The following is a 17,986-nucleotide window of genomic DNA, read 5'->3' as shown; positions in this document are numbered from 1 at the left end:
TCCAAATCATTCATATTTGATAAACTAAGTAGATAGTACATTAAAAGTTTAGATATAATTTGAAGATAAATAAAACATGAACTTCGATATATATAATATATATATAAATTTCATGTCATGTATATTTTATTACAATTAAAATTATGTATATTATATATATAAAACGTATAAAGTGGACAGTTCAGTGGTATTAAGTACATTCACATTTTTACAATGCCCTCTTTCTACATGGAAATGGAAGAACTTAACCAAAAATATTTTTCCCTTAATAGTTAACTACTAAATGGACACATACTGTGTGACCAATACCATGGTAGGATCAGACAGACTCTAGACCCTCAAAGAGCTTTTAATTTGTTCAGGCAACAAGATACAGAAATAAAGAGGCTATAACTAACCATAAAAAAGCAGTATATGATATGTTTTAAATGAGTGTACTGACAACAAAATGTTAAGACTCCAAAGGACGCAATCATTATGGGATGAGTACTTAGGAAAAGCTTCCAAGAGAAGATGGGCTTGAGCCACATTAATAAAAGGGAAGGAGAAGCCATGAGAGGACATTCCAGAAGAAAGAACAGAGTGACCAAAGGCATGGGGGTGCTCTACAAAGGACTTTTTGACAAAAAGTGGATTAAGAAGTCTGAGAATACCGAGAGTGGTTTGCTACTAAACAGAAATGACCAATTTTATCCCATAGGCAATGCGAGCTCTTTAAGATTTTTGAACATCATGATCACCATGCTAACAAGTTGCTGTGATGGGAAAGTGCGGGATGGATTGAAGGAGGAAGAGCTGGATGAGTGAGTCCAGTTAGGAGGCCATGACGGAAGTTTGGGTACAGAGAAGAGACGGGGTAATCGGTTAGGGAATGCGTAATGCAAATGGGTGAAATAATGCAAAGGAAGAGTCAATAGAGTTTACTAATCCATACTGAGAATGGGGAGGAGAGGCAAGAATACTAGGTTCGAGCTAGGATTAAGCTACAGAGACCAGAATTGTACCAATTGAATGGACTGAGTAAGTCAAGAGAGGGAGAGAATACTAAAGAGAAGCTCCATTCTGGATATGCTGAAATAGAAATGGTAGAAAGACATCGAAGTAGAAAAGAGAAAGTACCCAGAGAAATGTATAAAGTTGCACAACTGCGAGGTATTATTGAAAAGATTTTTTTAAAGCAATTCTCTTAGTTTTTACCTGCATCTTTGGGAACAAAGTGTTGATCTCAACCTAACCAATTGAAATGGGAATGATTAAGCTGATCACAATGTATGATATAATCTTCATATGGATGTATGAAGATTGTAACTCAAAGGCAAATATCAGGTTCACTTTATAATAATGGAGAAAGAATTGGAGACATAAAAGCCTTTTAATATTGTATATAGTTGAGAATAACCCTATGGAAAATTGAAAATATATCCAGCAACTTCAATTCTGGTTTACATTAAACTGCTGGTTCAAGTATTCCAACATGGTATTATTGTTATGAAATAAGTTTAGAAAAAAGAGAAAACATTGTGTAAAATGGTTTTGTACTAACGGTACAGAGCAAATAAAGGGGGATCAGAGCAAATAAAGCTTTATTGTTTATGAAGTCATTTAATTTGGCATCATTCTGACCTAGAAATTTTGATTCCCAGCAAAGGGAACTTTGTTACTTATAGAGAAAACATAAATCTGTGTTTTCCTCCTTTCTTTTTCCTGCCGGGAGGATTTATTCAGTAGGCACAGTGCTTAGGGTCAATGATATTTTTAGAGAGCCCATGAAATTTTATTGAATTTTGCCTAAGAAGAAAAAAACCTTGAAGTATTTTAAGTTATACCAAACAAATAATTTAAATATTGATATTATAGTGGGAGGGGCCCACAAAGTCAAAAGTGCCTAGGGCCCATGAAAGTCATAATATATCCTGCCTCCTGTACTTAGATCTGGGTCTCTGGTACTAACCATAAACCACTGCTCTTTGTACTATTTTGCATGAACTTAGAAATTCTGTGAGCTTGTTATTTTTATGAAAGTGAAATGTGCACATAATTTTAAGAATCAGCTAGTTCTACAAAGTTTGCAAAGACAAATAGTCTCCAACCCTTTTTCTCCATATCTCTTTTCCCAGAGGCATCTTCCTTGATCTTTTAAAGATACTTCTTCTTAGGCATCTGCCTTTGGCTCGGGTCATGATCCTGGGGTCCTGGGATCGAGCCCCGTGTGGGGCTCCCTGCTTGGGGAGCCCGCTTCTCTCTCTCTTCCTCTGCCTCTCCCCTGGCTTGTGCTCTCTCTCTTTCTCAAATAAATAAATAAAATCTTAAAAAAAAATAAAGACACTTCTTTTGTTGATGGACACTTAGGTCAATAGACAAATGGATAGGGAAAATGTGGCATATATATATATATATATATATATATATGATGGGATATTACACAGTCACAAAAAGTATGAGATTGTGCCATATGAGACGTTTGGGTGGACCTAGAGGGTATTTTGCTAAGTGAAATAAGTCAGACTGAGAAAAGCAAATTCCATATGATTCCACTCATAAGTGGAATCTAAATAAATAAACAAACAAAAAGCAGAATTAGACAATACAGATGACAAACTGATAGTTGCCAGAAGGGAAGGGGGAGGTTGGGCAAGATTGATGAAGGGGAGTGGGAGATCCAGGCTTCCAGTTATGGAATGAATAAGTTACAGGAATAAAAGGCACAGCATTGGGGCGGGGTGGGGGGCTGGGGAAAGCACTACTTCTGTTATTACCTGCATAGCTCTAAGTACCAAGCTTGTGATATTACTTCGTGTTTTTTTTTCAGCTTTAGCTATTACCTATTGACTTCCTGTCATGAAGATGAGGATTTAGATATCTTGTCTCTTTTACTCTTACCAAACCGAGTCATAAACACTTTTCAGCTGTTCATCCTGCAGATTGAGATTCATTGTAATTTTGATTGACTCAATGTTCAGGGTTACATTTTTATGACTCTGTAGGCTACTCTGTGTTGAGTCGTATAGAAAACTGTGATTACTTCTTCTTTACTGCTCAACTTGTAGTTTTCTCTCAGTTAAGAATTGTCTTGTTTTCTCATTTGCCTAGTTTTCTATGTACACACTTACTTCTATGCACACATGTCTACCAGATGTTGAAATATCTTCTTGATACATTAATGTGTGTTGGGTATTATATCGATTTTATTTTTTTTTAAATCTCTTCTGAAGCATGTGGGCCTGTATAAGTCCAGATGTGTTGCCCTCATGCTTGGTGCATCATCCTGGGTATATGATAATTCCTTTGCATTTTTTCCTGTTTTGGATCTTTTATCCTGTAAAGCATGGCTTCCTTTTTCTTGGTTTACTTCCTTGTTTTGGTTGCACATATTCTTTGGAAACTCTCTTAGAAGAGGGGTGTGTGTGTGTGTGTGTATGTGTGTGAAGTGGAGGTAGTTTTTCACTGAAAAATCTTCACCCTCACACTTAGTTGAGAAGTTATTAGATATCTAATATTAGTTAGATTTAATTTCCCTTCAGAATTTTGAGTGCATTGCTCTATTTTCTTCTAACTTCCTGTGTTGCTGTTGAGAACTGCAGAATTATTTGGATTCCTGTTACTTTGTATGTGAACTTTTCCCCTTCACCTTTCTGAAAACCTACAGCATCTTCTCATTGACCCCTATGTTCTAAAATATCTCTGATGTGTCTTGGTGTGGGTCTGTTTTCATTGCTGGACACTGGGTAAGCCCTTTCACATTGAAAATGCATATCCTGAAATTTTCAGAAATCTTAAAGTATTTCATTGAGAAAATAATTGTTTTCCCTAGTCTCTCTTTGAGGGACTTCTCTTGGACTGGGGTCTTTTAATTTGCTTATACTTTCCCTCCAATTTTTCATGATTTTTTCTTTTTGTCTTCTTTCTGCAAGATTTATTCTACTTTATCTTCTGGTCTATTGAGTTTTCATTTCTACAACCATGTTTACATTTTTTGTTGTTGCTGTTCTCTGTGTCTTTATTTTTTGGAGCTTCCTATTATTTTATTAATTGAAAACCTTCTATTATCTTCTGTAGACACTAAATTTTTTTTCCTTGCCAGCCTAGTCATTGTTTCTTTCAAATTGCCTTTTTCTGTTTATGTATTTTATGCCAACATTTATGTGAGGGTTTATATCCTCAGATGTCTGACAATTCTTTTTTTTTTTTTTTTTTAGGAAGGAAGAGAGAGATGGGGGAAGAGGGAGAGAGAGAATCCCAAGCAGGCTCCACACCCAGCGTGGAGCCTGACGTGGGGCTTGATCTCACCACCGTAAGATCATGACCTGAGCCGTAATCAGGAGTTGGATGCTTAACCAACTGAATCCCCCGGGTGCCCCAGATGCCTGATAATTCTTAATTGTGCAAGCATGATTAAGGGTGTTCAAATAAAAAGCTGTGATGTAGGTAATGGGGCAGCTGTTTGTCTTAGAGCCTCTATTGTCTATCTTTAAATGTTTCTTCTTAGGCTGTTCAGAATGTGCTTCTAGTCTCCTATGTGGAGGGTAAATGCCTGTCTGCCATTATTCTGGGAGTGAGACTGGGAGGGGAGGCTGGGGATGTCAGCTTTGAATATGCGTACTCAATCCCCCTGGTTCTGGGCACAGTTCCCCTGCCCTTGACTTGGTTTCCCAGTACAGAGATTCCTTGGTTTCTCTGAAAGTTGCTCAACTGTATAAGGAAGGCCAATGACTTGAGAGACCTAACTACTACTTCTTACAACCAATCCTTTTTATCTTCTCCCGGTCACCCACCTCTCCCAGGGACTGCTGCTTAGAGTGAAGCCTTTTCAGGCCTGCAAGTCAATTTCCACTTGACCACCTATGTACATCCTTCAAAAGTGTTGCTGTCATTGCCATCTTCAACTTGTGGTCTTATGTCTTAAAATAAGCCTCTTTGGTGTAGTTTCAGTGGTATTTTGGAAGAAGCAATATTAGATGATGTTTTCAATCTCCATCTTTATCTGAAAGTCACTGCAATTGACTTCTTGACTATATAGAGTTTGAAGTATTTAGCTTTTATACAAACACAGTGACTTATGGGGGTTTTGATGTTTCTGATACTTTATAAAAATCTATGATCATACCAACTGGTCTTTTTTTTTTTTTAAGATTTTATTTATTTATTTGAGAGAGCATAAGCACAAGCCCAAGGTGGGGGAGCTATGGGCAGAGGGAGAAGCAGACTCCCCACTGAGCAGGGACCCTGATGTGGGATGTGGGACTCGATTCCAGGATCCTGGGATCATGACCTGAGCCAAAGGCAGATGCTGAACCACCTGAGCCTCCCAGGCACCCCATACCAACCAGTCTTTTTTTTTTTTTTTTTAAAGATTTTTTTTTTTATTTATTTATTCATGAGAGACAGAGGAGGAGAGAGAGAGAGGGAGAGAGAGAAGCAGAGGGAGAAGCAGGCTCCCCGCCTAGCAGGGAGCCCGATGCGGAACTCGATCCCAGGACGCTGGGACCACGACCCGAGCCGAAGGCAGACGCTCAACCATCTGAGCCACCCAGGCGCCCCCATACCAACCAGTCTTAACACGGCTATTGTGTTAGCCTAACGCTATGCAAACTTCAGTAATGTTCCAACTCTATTCAGGGAAAAATAAAACCTATGGGCTTCAAGTGCTGAGTTACAGTAATTGTAATATTACTTAAATGTGTACAAATGTAAGTATAGATTATTTATGCTTATAGCTCTTGTGTATTTATATAAGCAAAAGCAAAAAACTAACTTAATAGAAGAAAATCACATATTTAATTCAAATTAACAATATAAATTTAATGTGACTGATGTTATTTTAATGCAACTAAATTGCTACTCTAAATATAAACATGGTACTTACTGCTTTGTCACAGGTTCTTTTAAGTCCACCGTCCATGTGCTACCACGTGTTGCAGGAGGAACAAATTACCCATCTCTCTGAATTTGAAATAAGTACAGGGAAACCTTTTTTAAATTTTTTTTTAATTTTTATTTTTTTAGGGAAACCTTTTTTTTTTTAGATAGCAAGATTTGTTGTCATATGGGCATCATTTAGCAAGAATGTATCCTCAACCTATTAAGCCTGCATCTGTTCTTTTCATATTAATCTAACAAATAAAGTAGCACTTTATAACGTCAAGACAATCATAAATGCAAACAAGAATTTGGCTCTTATTTTAATTTAGAAGTATCCTCTGAGGAAAGCTCTGGCTGCACACTTGAGTTGAGTGATGACCCCGTAGGGCCTCAGATTTCTGGGACACCTCCTGGGCAGAGGGGACTGCTAAGGAGAACTACAGAAATGGAAAACTCCATCCCAGGGCTCCATCCCAAGGCTCCGTCCCAGGGCTCCATCCCAGGGCTCCGTCCCAGGGCTTGGGCTCATGATCTGAGCCGAAGGTAGACGCTCAACCGACTGAGCCACCCAGGCGCCCCTTTTCCTTCCTTTTCTTCTTTCTACATGAATGAAGATGCATATTGGAAGAAGGGTACATTTGACCTGGTGACATGGTTTCATTCTAGTGGCAGGCAGCCACTAGTTTGAGATCTGGGGTGATTGTTAACGATGCCAAAAAGCAGTTTGCCCTAGCTTTGTAAAACAAAACAGTTGCATTTGTTAAAACAATCAATACTTAAAATTTTCTGCATAATACCAATAAACTGCCCAAATATTTTACCCTGATACTGTGATTGGATTTTTGGGCTCTTCCTTGGGGCCACGTGGCCAGAAAGGCCCAATAATCACCACGGAGGCACTGACCAGTGCATCTGGGGCCCCTGCTAGCTCTCCGGGGAAAGGAGGTCACTGCCCTCCAGGCACGCGTTACATAGGATGGTGAAACTATGTGGCAATATGTCTTTTAAAAGCAGGGTAAGAACCCAAAAGAATTTGGTATCCACTTGAAAACAGTAAGAGTATTTTCTAAATGCAAAGAATGGAGGGCTGGTTGGTTAATTTCATCACTTGATTAGGCTCGGGTTTAAGTCCTGCTGGCCATCTCTCCACAATACAGAGGGGCCACTGCCCAGAGGGAGGAGTCCAGGAAAGGGGGGCTGTGGAGACAGTCCGGCCTGTGAAGCTGGTCCCTTTCAAATCAGCCAGCTGGATAATGGAATGTTTGGCTTCCAGAAGAGCATCAGGAACACTGACCTCACCTAATCAAGCCTTCCTGTCTGCAGAGTTGTACTGGAGCATAAAAAGCACACCCCAGTCTGGATTCTCAATGCTAGAGGGCTGCATCTATTTGTAAGTGAACCTGAGGGTGCATCCTGGAGCCTGAAGCCTGGCCCTGGGTAGACAGCAGGCAGACTTGGCTCAGGGTTGGGGCTCTTGCCAAACAGGTTGTGATTTAGGACACATTTCAGCTCCAATATGGGGCACAATCTAGGCAGATGAAATATATGCAAATGGCCTGGAAATCTCCATGGTGATCCCCACCTTACCAGGCTGAGGCAGGGGATGAATTTGGGTTAGCATGTCTAGCATTGTCTCTAGGGAATTGGGGGTGGGTGGGGATATCAAGCAGGACTTCAACAAAAAGAAATGTTCCTCCTGAAACTAAGCACCACACATACAAAACCTGTGTTCTTTCTTATCCTCAAGCCTTCAACTGGACCTCCTCTTTTCCTAGTTACTTTTTACATTAGACCGGGCTTGGGCAGTTGCAAGTGATAGAATTCCAACACAAGCTAACATTCATAAAAGGGTTTATAAAGAGGGAGCTGCCCCTGTGCCTGGAAACCAGGGGCCCTCGCATCCTCAAGACTTTCTCTGTATTTTTTTAGCTCCTCATAAGATGATTTCATTTTCTCCTTTTGCGGGTACAGAACTCCAGCTAGTAGCAGGGGCAGGAAAGAGGCATGGAGGGATTGTGGGGTAGTCTCAATTTTATGTTACTCCAGTTATTAATTCCAAAGAGAAAAAAGAGAATTTTCCCTTCCAGTGTTATTCTGGAAATTCCTCTGGAAGGAGATATGTGGGTATAGATCTCCCTTTGTCCCTCTTGGATCAATCACTATGCCTGGGGTTGAGGCCAATGGTTGGCTGTTCTTGAGTCATGATCCTACCCCAAGGCTAGGTGGAGAGGTGATTGACAGCCCCATAAAATTTGATTGGAGCAGGGGAGGAGCAATTACCCAAAGGAAGGGGTCATGTTCCTTTACAAAGAAGGGAAAGATGCTGGGGAGAGGCGAGAGGACAGATGTCCTTTAGGATTCCTATTCATCTGTTAAGGCTTGACTCAGGTGTCTCTCTCCTTCCCCTGTTGGGTTACATGTCCCTCTTCTGTGTCATGTTACATCTTAACGTACTGGTGTATCCACAATAACTTATAATTGTGTAGTTATGTGTTGGTCTCTCTCACTAGACAGCAGCTTTTTGAAGACAACCACCGTGGCTTATTTCTATTGGCACACCCAACCCTTCAGCAGACAATGGGAGTTCCAGAAACGTTTTCAATAAAAAAATAAATGAAGATGATCACAAAATGGCAGCAAATCATCTTGAGTTAAAAAAAGGAGGAAGGAATATAATAGTAAAAAAAAAAACACCAGATACTGTGATAAATGCTTCATATCAAGTAATTCATTTGATTCTCAAAACATTTGAGGGAGGTATTCTTTCCATTTCAGACAGGAAGCTAAAGGTTAAGTAAGTTCCACAAGTTCATACAGCTAATAACTGTCAATTTAATAATTAGCACTCAGACAACTTAAATCCAGCCTCATTTACTTTCAGCAACTCTGTCTTCTGTTCTCCTCCCGTTCCTTCTGCAGGTTAACAATGAACTTATATAACCTAGGGATGCTCTCTTTACTTCTTAGTGATTTGGACATTTTCCCCCAGTAGATTTTTATTTTACCTAAATGCACTCCCTAGCCTGTTCTGCATCTTTGTCATTTGTTTCTTTAGCCACACAGAGGGTTGAAGGAGAAACTGTAAAATCCCTTCTAGTACCAACATCACAAAACTATACAAAGTAAATGAAACCAACTAAAAGTAACAAGTCTGACAACCCCAACATAGGACGCTCTTTACTCAGTAGGCTTTTGGTTCTCAGGGGCAGCACACTGTGAAGGGGTGGGTCTAGATGTACCCCTCCACTCTCCCCTCAACTCTTCCTTCTCTTTTGGGGACTCTTATTCTCTCATTTTGTTCTATCAGCTGTTCTTTTCTCCTCAACTGCTTAGTCTTTTTATTTTGTCCATAGCTTCTTTGGACCCTGCATTTCAACTCCCCTATCTTCAGCACCCTCCCTGCTCTCCTGGTAGCCAACTTCTCTTGCAGAGCATTTGGTCAGGACTGGCCAGGCTCTGTACCATAGGGTAGGCTGAATTGCCCAGAATGCTCCTGAGGTGTTAATGACCCTTGGCAACCTCAAGGGTGATCCACAACTAAACAAAACGCTTGCATTCAAATAGATAAGGCTAATTGTGGGCATTTTGAAATTATGATCGATCCAGTGGGCAATGTTTTTCTTGTAGGGCAATTTCTCAACTCCCCCAATCATCCAAAGTGGCCTATTTGAGGCCAGCTCCTTAGGGAACAGTGGCTCTAAGTGAGATTCCCCAACTATCCTGATCTAACTTCAAGAATTGTTTGTTAAAACTGCAGCTTCCTGGGCCTCACCAGACCTAGCAAATCAGAATTTCTGGGAGTTAGTAGGTAATTTGAATTTAAAATATTCTCCTTGGTGATTCTTAAGTTCACTCAATTGTGAGAAACTGCCTTCATTCTAATTATTCTCTAAAAGTTTAGTGCATTACTATTAGTTTCCTTAATTGTATCACAAAGAATTTTATTTTATTTATGTTTTCAACTTGCACAATAAATACTAGATATTTGACTGAAGAATTCAGCAATAATATTTAGCAAATATTCTGTTATCTATTATATATGTCACTTTCTTGACCTGGAAAAGATAAGAAAAGATGAATTCCCTAAAACCTTGTCCCTTCCTTGAATGCTTCCATGTGGGGCTTTATTCATAGTCAACACCAAGGGTGAAGGTGAAGGAGTGCCTTGTTTTTTATACATTATGTATTTCTCTCTATGTTTCTATTGTTTAAAGAGAAATTACATTTATATACTCTTACTGTATATACTATATTCATTATATACAAAGTTAAGTAATAAAGTTTTCTTTTCGGCTTGTACATTAGGATGCAGTTCCCTACATATGAACAGTATCTATGTAGAATCATGTCTCTCTATTATACATACATACGTATGCATATATTTCTACATCGGAATCTATATATAGTATATATATATAGTGTAAACACTACTCATCATATTTTCTCCTATGTCAAGGGCTTTGTCCCAGTGACATCAGTTCAGTTTTCTTGAATTTTTACTGTTCTGTGGTGACTGTGGAGCAATTCAGAATCTGAGTTAATGGTAGACCCTGGGCCACCTTCCTATCACTTTCTCTAAATGCTCTGCATTGCCCTTTGGGGTGGGGAGACAAAACCCACTGAGTACTGTCATTACAAGCCAACGTCCCTGGTGCATGGACCCCAGCTGGATTGTTGGTTGCAGGTGCACTAACTGCTATCCTCCCTCTGATAGTCTGTTTCCACTTTCCCCACAACTTGATTCCGAGGCTGGGAAGGAAGAGCAGCACACTGTCTGCCCTAAGGAAAAGAAGCCTTCTGTGGTTACAACCTTCCGTTAAATGTGTTTTCTTCCCTTGCAAAGGGAACAGGGAGTAGGACCAGCTTAGGACCTCCTGGTCATTCCAGCAACAGGAAGTTCTTTGTTTGGTCTCTGCCCCTGGCCTACAGAGAACATCAGTCTCTGCAGGCGGGGAGAAGGGCTAGAAACGGGGCACAGGTTCCAGGTAACGCACCATCAGCCACTGAAGCTGGGGGTGTGGGTGGAGTCACTCCGCGTACAGATGGCAACTGTATTCTCATGACTCTTTCCTTATGACCTTTGGGGAAGCTTAACTAAACATCCCCTCAGAGTTTCAAAAACTCAGGAATTCTAGGTCCCCAAGCAACTGTGTTTTTCAAAAACTTTGAATTAAATAAAGTAACATTTGTCCAGCACTTTGCAATTTACAAAGTGCTTTTCACTTACATCCTTTCAAGCAAAGAAATCCTTAAATGCTTCAGTGTGGTTTTATTTTAAAGGAGGAATCTGAGTTTCCATCAACTCAACCAGGAGGATACAGTGCATGATGAACAGCTTAGGGGTCTAGGATTACCAGTTAAACTTCAGTCTCCCTGGATACAGAGACTCAAATAGCACTTGATCTGTCCTTTTTTTTAATGGCACTTATCACTGATCTTGCCTATCCTTAATTGTTTACAGGCCTTATCTCACTTGCTAGATTTGACATTCTTTAAGGCAAGATCTGTATCCGATTTTTCTTTGCATCATTCATAGGGCCCAGGGAACTGGCAGGCCATAAATTGGCATTTGCTAAATGAATGAACCAATGAAAGTGAATGAATAAACTATGTCCATTTCAAGTTAATCATCCGGATGTATTGTGGGGTCATATGAAGAAAGTTCCCCAAAGGAAGGAAGCTAAGGTAGAGACTTTATAAAGAACACTATCTTTTGGACCTCCGACCCCTCTAACAGCATTTAGGGACTGGGGAAACGTTCATTTTAACTAGTAAAAAACTAGAGAATTCTTTCTGGAAAAAAAAAGGCACTTAAATCCCCTAGTGGTTTATCTTTGCTAAATCGTAAATTAACTTTCAAATATTAAACCAGCAATAAGCCAGAGCTGTGTTCACTTATCAGTCATCCTTTCTCTTTTCACGAACTAGGAACTCAGGTTGCTGTCCCCCTCACCCCCAAGTGTGGTGATCCTGTGAAAGAATCATAGGAACACATGAGGAATGAAATATGTTATTCTCCATGTCTGTATGTGTGTATATTGGAAAAACAGAAAAATATGGCCAGCATAGGCACTGTTTGTAGACATGACCGAATATAAAACGAAATGTCAAGTTTTTAATACTTAAAAGCGACACTAAGAAAGCTAAAATAAATACACCCTTGGAACGAGGACCTACAAATCAGCAACGTCAGCAAACGGAGGTGGGGTGAATGGAGGGGCAAATGGAGATTTACCTCTCCAACAAAATCACCCGAACTACCCGGGTTGCCTGGGGTGGGGGCGTGACTCACATTTTCGGGTAATCTGAATAGAGGGGATGGTGTTTGTGCGAGGCATCCATTCTCGCTCCGGGCGCGCCGCACGCACCGGGAACCGCGCGGGGCGCGCAGCCCCAGGCCAGCCGAGCGCCCGGCCAGCCGCTGCCGGAGGGGAGGGCGCGCAGGCCGGGCGCTGATTGACGGGGCGTGCGGTCAGGTGACCCGGGGCGCCACGTTCCCGGAGCCCAGCCCGCTGCGGCCGCCTGGGCCCGGCCCGGGCCGAACCGGAGCCGAGAGGGGCTGCTCTCCCGAAACAAAGTTGCCGGGCTTGCGGCGGCGGGGCCGAGAGCCGAGCGGGAGCGGGAGCGCCGGGGGCGGCACCGGCCCGGGGAGCGGTCCCGCTCGGCCGCCTCCTCCTGGGGAGAGCGAGTCCCGGGGTGCCCGGACGCGAGCCCGTGTCCCCGGGGGCGGCAGGGCGCCCCCGCTCGGTCCCGCGCCCCCTCCCTCTTCAGCCTCCTGCGCCGCTCTCCAACAAAGGGGCAGGCCGGCGGCGGCGGCGGCGGCGGCGGCGGCGGGGGGGGGGGGGGCGGGGGGGGCGGGTGCGGCGGCGGCGGCGGCGGCGGCGGAGGAGGAGCCGCCGGAGCGAGCGGCTCGCTCGCAAAGTTGTGGAGTCGCCTTTCCTCCCAGGAGGGGAGCAGGCAGCCGCAGCCGGCCGCGGGCTTTCTCCCGCCGAGGGCCGAGGAGGAGCCTCTGGCTTCCAAAGCCGATTGGGGCACCACGGCGAGCGGTGCCTCCTTTCTTTTGGGTCCCTTCTGCAGACGGAAAACTCTAGTGTTTGGCAAACTTGGTTGCCTGCGCGCCCGTTCCAGGTTTGCACTTGGACTGTTTTGTTTTTGTTTTTGGCGGAACTACCGGGGCAGGAAGATTGCACAAGTCGGGGGCGTTGTTTCAACCGGGTGTCAAAAAAAAAATTTTTTTTTTCTTTCGGATTTGTCTGGTTCTTCACAATTCCTTTTTAAAACACGTCGCCCCACAGAACTCACGCTCGCACACTCCCCCGCGATTGCTACGACCCAAACACGCCCGGAGGAGCCCTCGGCCCGCGGGTCCCGGGAGCAGGTAAGCCTGTGCAGTGTCTCAGCCTCGGGCAGTGGGATATGACCGCAGCCCCGGGGCAGTGGGGCGTGGGCTGCGGGGAGGATGGACTTTCTGAGGCTCCTACCCTGCGCCCCGGTCTCCTTCTCAAGTCTGAGTCTAAGATGTCACCAACTTTCGCGTGCACTTTCCTCGGAACTTGAGCTCAGCTCCCCTCGGCGGGAGAGAGAGTGCCAGAAACGTGGAGAGCGCTCGGACCCGGAGGTCCTCTCAATCTGTCTAGGAGCGAACGACCCCAGCTCCTCCGACCCCCGGTGCTGTGCAGCCTGGCTCCCCCAGCCCTCCTTCCGCGCTGGGTGAGAGGGTCGCGTGCCTCGAGCTGTGATCTCCAAGAGGGGACGTGGCTTCCTACGAGGGCCTGTGCCGCACACCCCGGCCCCGGGAAGGCGGGGCCCGAGGTGTCCGCCAGGAGAGGGTGGGAAGAGGGTGGCGGTGTGGTGGACGGGCAGGGGAGCGGCTCGCAGCCGTCGGCCTGGCAGGAAACGTGTTCACCCTCCACGCCGTTGCTGCTCCGGGGAGAGGACAGGGGAGGCCAGTTGGTGCTTAGTCCCCACGGAAGCCTCTTCTACTTTCCTGGACTCTTGGCATCACTTGCTGCATCAGGTAAGGTAATTCGTGTCCCCTTTTGGCCCCGGGTCCGAGGCTCTGGTTGCCCAAGGCCACTTATAAAACCAACAAAGCACGAATTTTGGGCTGTGCAACTTTTAGAAAGCACGCTGTTACAGGAGAATTTTTTTTCCCCCCAAGCCCCAGATAACGAAAGGGACTGTTCCAGGGTTGGTTCAAGGGAAGAAAACGTGCCCGACCTCCAAGACCCTGGGGACCCGCATTTTGTTTTACATTGAACTGCAGAGCCCCAGGTCTAACTTGGGGCGATCGGCTCCGCTTTCTGGGCTGTCCCGGGGCCAGTCTCCTCTTTCCCAGCCTCCAAGTCACCTGGGTCATCAGGGCCTCGCGGGTCAGTTCTCCATGCCCCGTTTGGGAGGGTCAGTGCACCGGTTGCTGCGGCTGGAACGCACCGACTTTGCGGAATCTTCGATTCCCCGGGACTGGGCTGAGGCCGGGTCTCGGGGCCTCTGGGACCCGCGGCAGCAGCCGCATCCACTCATTTGTAACTCGGGCGGGCCTAGGGAAGTGCGCTTGGCCCCTCCCGGCTGTTGCTGGTGGGCGTGGGGGCCTCGGCCTGCGGGGAGGGCTGCGGGCCAGGCGAGGGCTGGAGGAATGCGAAGCTCGTGGGTGCTTCAGCTTCCCGAGTACCGGCGGCCAGGGCCACGGTTTACGCGGAGTCATTCCCTGCCCCCTCTACCCGAGTTCATGGGACCGATGAGGCACCTCTTTAACTCTCCTTTGGGTGTTTACCTAAAATTTATTGCCCCTGTAAACAGTATTAATCGCCGTAGTACTAACCTTCCCTTGGAGCGTTTCCGAGAGTGAATGGCAGTTCTTGGCACTGGGCGGTTTCTTGTACTCTGTTTCAAGCAGAGCGGCAAATTCTTGGCCCCTTTCGCTTCCCTTTCCACTATCTTCAGCATTCCTAGGTTTTGGTTTCTGGTTTAAATGCATGGATAGTTTCTGCCCAAGGACCTATACCGCATTTCCATCATAATTACACGTTGTGGAACGTATTTGTATTCTTACATTATCTAATTGCCAAATTGTTTTAAAATTGAGACACTGGCTTCACCTTTAAGGCCACCCCCCTACCCTTTCACCCCCAAGTTTATTGCCACACACTGATGGCTTCTGCTCCATATGACAGCCAGACACGTTCTGAAGAAAGAGTCGCTGAATGCGGAGTTGAGTTATCAATTTCAGTGAGAAGGATCTGGCTACACTTTGCAAAACATAATTCTGAGGGAACAGAGATCTGGAGCAGTGGTAACAATAAGTGACAATTGTATAGGGCTTAAAGCTTCTAAGGCAATAATATCCCATTCATTTATTCTCAGTTTCTCACCCAGCTTTGTGTGGAAGATGGCCTCTCTTACTGTCTATAGATGTGCCAGTGGAAGGTCCACACCTGTGGAAGGTCCACACATTGTGAAGAAACCTTGATTCTGTCTCCTGACAACCAGTTATAAATAGCTGCAGCATTTAGTGATTTAGAAGGACGTATCTTTTTCCGTGTGCTACTCAACCTGGGGTCCCCTGACCATTCCTGGCAACAGGTGACAGTCAGTGGCTCTCACCGTTCAAATGGCGTTGTGTAGTTCTCACTCCTTCGCATTCTTTCCTTGTCCTCTGATCCTCTTTCTGCTTTTATAGCATATACGGGACTTTGATGATCAGAAAGAGAAAATTTGAGAAATTATCTTACAGTGGCAAAATATATGATAAATATTCATGTGCAAATGAAGTCAAGTCCCGTGTAAACAGTTTACTTTTCTTTTTTATGGAGTGGGGAAGGTCTTTGGCATGTGTTGAAGTGAAGACCCTTAGCTAAGACTAGTTATAAAGGAGTCAGAATATCTCTTAAAGGGAATAGTTAGTTGCTTTCCAGTAAAGAGAAGTTTTGTTGGACAAACCTGATTTTCCATAATAAAATTTTATATGCATTCTTCTGGACAAAGCTTTACGTTCTTGAATGTATTAAAATGCACTTAAGAACAGCAAATCTTTTATAGGTATGTACCCCCAAAAAGGAACTTAATCACATAATAATCCCTAAAGTCTTAACAGTAGTAGAGCAATATAAAAAATGAAAAAAAGTGCTTTATACTCAAAATTTAGCAGACTGATGATCTAATTCAAATGGTCCTCTCTATAAGAGAGGAAATTTTTCCTAAATCTTTAGTAGTCCACTGCTTTTCTTCTGCCTCAAACTGTTAAATACTTAAAACATTTTTTTCTAAGGTAAATTTGACCTCTTTATTATTAGAACACACCCTTTTTCTGACTAGTCAGGAAAAAATATAATTATTTTTTACATATATTTATATCATAAAATAATATGGTATTTCTTTGAATGTTACATATAATTAAACATAATATATAAAATACTATTACATAAGTATGCCAAATGAAGCATTTATAAAATAATACCACATGGTGTGTCCTTGAATTAAATGATTGAGTTGCCTAATCCTAGCTAGCAGTAAACTCTTGTTCTGTTATATGTTGTAGTATATGAATTAATGCCCATTATTTGCAGGTTAATATTTGGATGTGTTGACTGTTATATTCCCAATTAAATGATTAATTTATTTAATTGGCATTTGGGGTCCACTTAAGGGACTGTTAGGATACAGCCAAGTTGCTGAACTTAAGATTGAATTCTGATTCTGTTTGGGTTGTAGGGGCAATATATTCCAGGAAGTATTAGGGGCAATGCAGAACTCTCATTATTGACATCCTTAAAGAAAAGGTGGTTTGCCGGGTAGAATCCTCAATTCTTTAAACTCTGAAGACGATTCTAATTAATTACTATAAGATTAAAATTTATTTTATTGCTGGGGCACCTGGGTGACTCAGTCGGTTAAGCGACGACTCTTGGTTTCTGCTCAGGTCATGATCTCAGGGTTGTGAGATTGAGCCCATCTGGAGCCCCATGTGGGGCTTCTGAGATCAGTGCCGAGCCTGCTTGAGATTCTTTCTTCCTCCCTCTCCTTGCCCCTCTCCTCTCCCTGCTTGGGTGCTCTCTCTTTCTCTTTCTCAATAAATAAATAAATAAATAAAATCTTTAAAACTATTTCATTGAGTGGTAGTTATACTCAGCAGAATTCATATGATGCACCTTCTAGAATAAAATCTGTGTCAAGGGGTATAATGTGTAACTGTCCGGATTTTTATTGAATCCAGACTATTTTTTTTTTTTTTTGAATCCAGACTATTTTTTGAGATTAGACCTATATATCCAACTGTCTTCTTTGTTATCTGCCCTTATATAACTCAGAGGCACCTCAGACTTAGCAAGTCCAAACCACATTCATGATTTCTTCCGCCAGTGGCTTATCTGCCAGTGTTCCCCAGCTCAGTGAATGACTCACCCTCCCATAGTTGCCCAGACCAAAACTGGACAGTCATTTTGCATCTTAGTATTCTGAACAACTCATATCCAGTCAGTTCCCAAATGCTATTGACCTTCTGTATTTGATACTTAAATATCCCACATATCTACCCGTTTCTTTCCATGTGCCCTTGTTTGGACCACAGTCATTTCCTGCCCGTAATATTATACTAGAAAGAAGAGTAAACACCCATACGCTTTCTCTGCATTCCCCACTTAACATTTCCAACAGTTGCTTGCTTGCTTTCTCTCTCCCCCTCTCTCCCTGTATGTAGGTATATAGGTAGAGAGATACCTGTACCTAGATAGACAGGCATATGCTGTCCTGTTTGAATTGAAGTTGAAGTTATTATCACACTTCGTTGGTATAAATATTTCATCAGGTGTTTCCTATAATCAAAGATAGTCACTTGCATAATGACAAAACCATGAACCAATACTAAAGAACTGATAGAATAATATTACTGATAGAATAATATTGTCTGACATATAGCCCCAATTCACATTTTTCATATTATCCCCAAAACATTTATTTTTTAAATTCTAAATTCAGTCAAGGATTATACTTGGTTGTCATGTTTCTTTAGTCTTCTTTAACCCAAAAAGCTTCCCCTCCCTCAGGTGTTTTTGTTTTTCACGATGTTGATAATTTTGAGCGGTCCAGATCGTTTATTTTGAAGACTATCCACAGTCTAGATTTGTCTGTT

General features: G+C 43.1%; 1 protein-coding gene and 1 long non-coding RNA gene across 9 annotated transcripts in view; both read left to right on the top strand.

Moving 5' to 3' along the window:
• The window catches only part of LOC114222741 (uncharacterized), a 49,945-nt gene extending 44,842 nt beyond the window's left edge, over nucleotides 1-5,103 (top strand). For all 7 annotated transcript variants that reach the window (XR_015768298.1, XR_015768297.1, XR_015768296.1 and 4 more), the window contains one exon: nucleotides 4,197-5,103. This is a non-coding gene — a long non-coding RNA (uncharacterized LOC114222741). The remainder of the gene's footprint in view (nucleotides 1-4,196) is intronic.
• Nucleotides 5,104-12,894: 7,791 nt separating this feature from the next.
• UTRN (utrophin) overlaps nucleotides 12,895-17,986 on the top strand; it is a 500,702-nt gene continuing 495,610 nt past the window's right edge. For both annotated transcript variants that reach the window (XM_088023855.1, XM_028121447.2), the window contains exon 1: nucleotides 12,895-13,237. The gene's annotated coding sequence lies outside the window, so the exon portion shown is untranslated. The remainder of the gene's footprint in view (nucleotides 13,238-17,986) is intronic.

Source organism: Eumetopias jubatus, unplaced genomic scaffold (assembly GCF_037043125.1).
Source record: "Eumetopias jubatus isolate StellerSeaLion01/CBP00866 unplaced genomic scaffold, mEumJub1_p1.0 scaffold_6, whole genome shotgun sequence".
Classification (NCBI taxonomy): Eukaryota; Metazoa; Chordata; class Mammalia; order Carnivora; family Otariidae; genus Eumetopias; species Eumetopias jubatus.
This window is presented reverse-complemented; position numbering and strand designations above follow the sequence as displayed.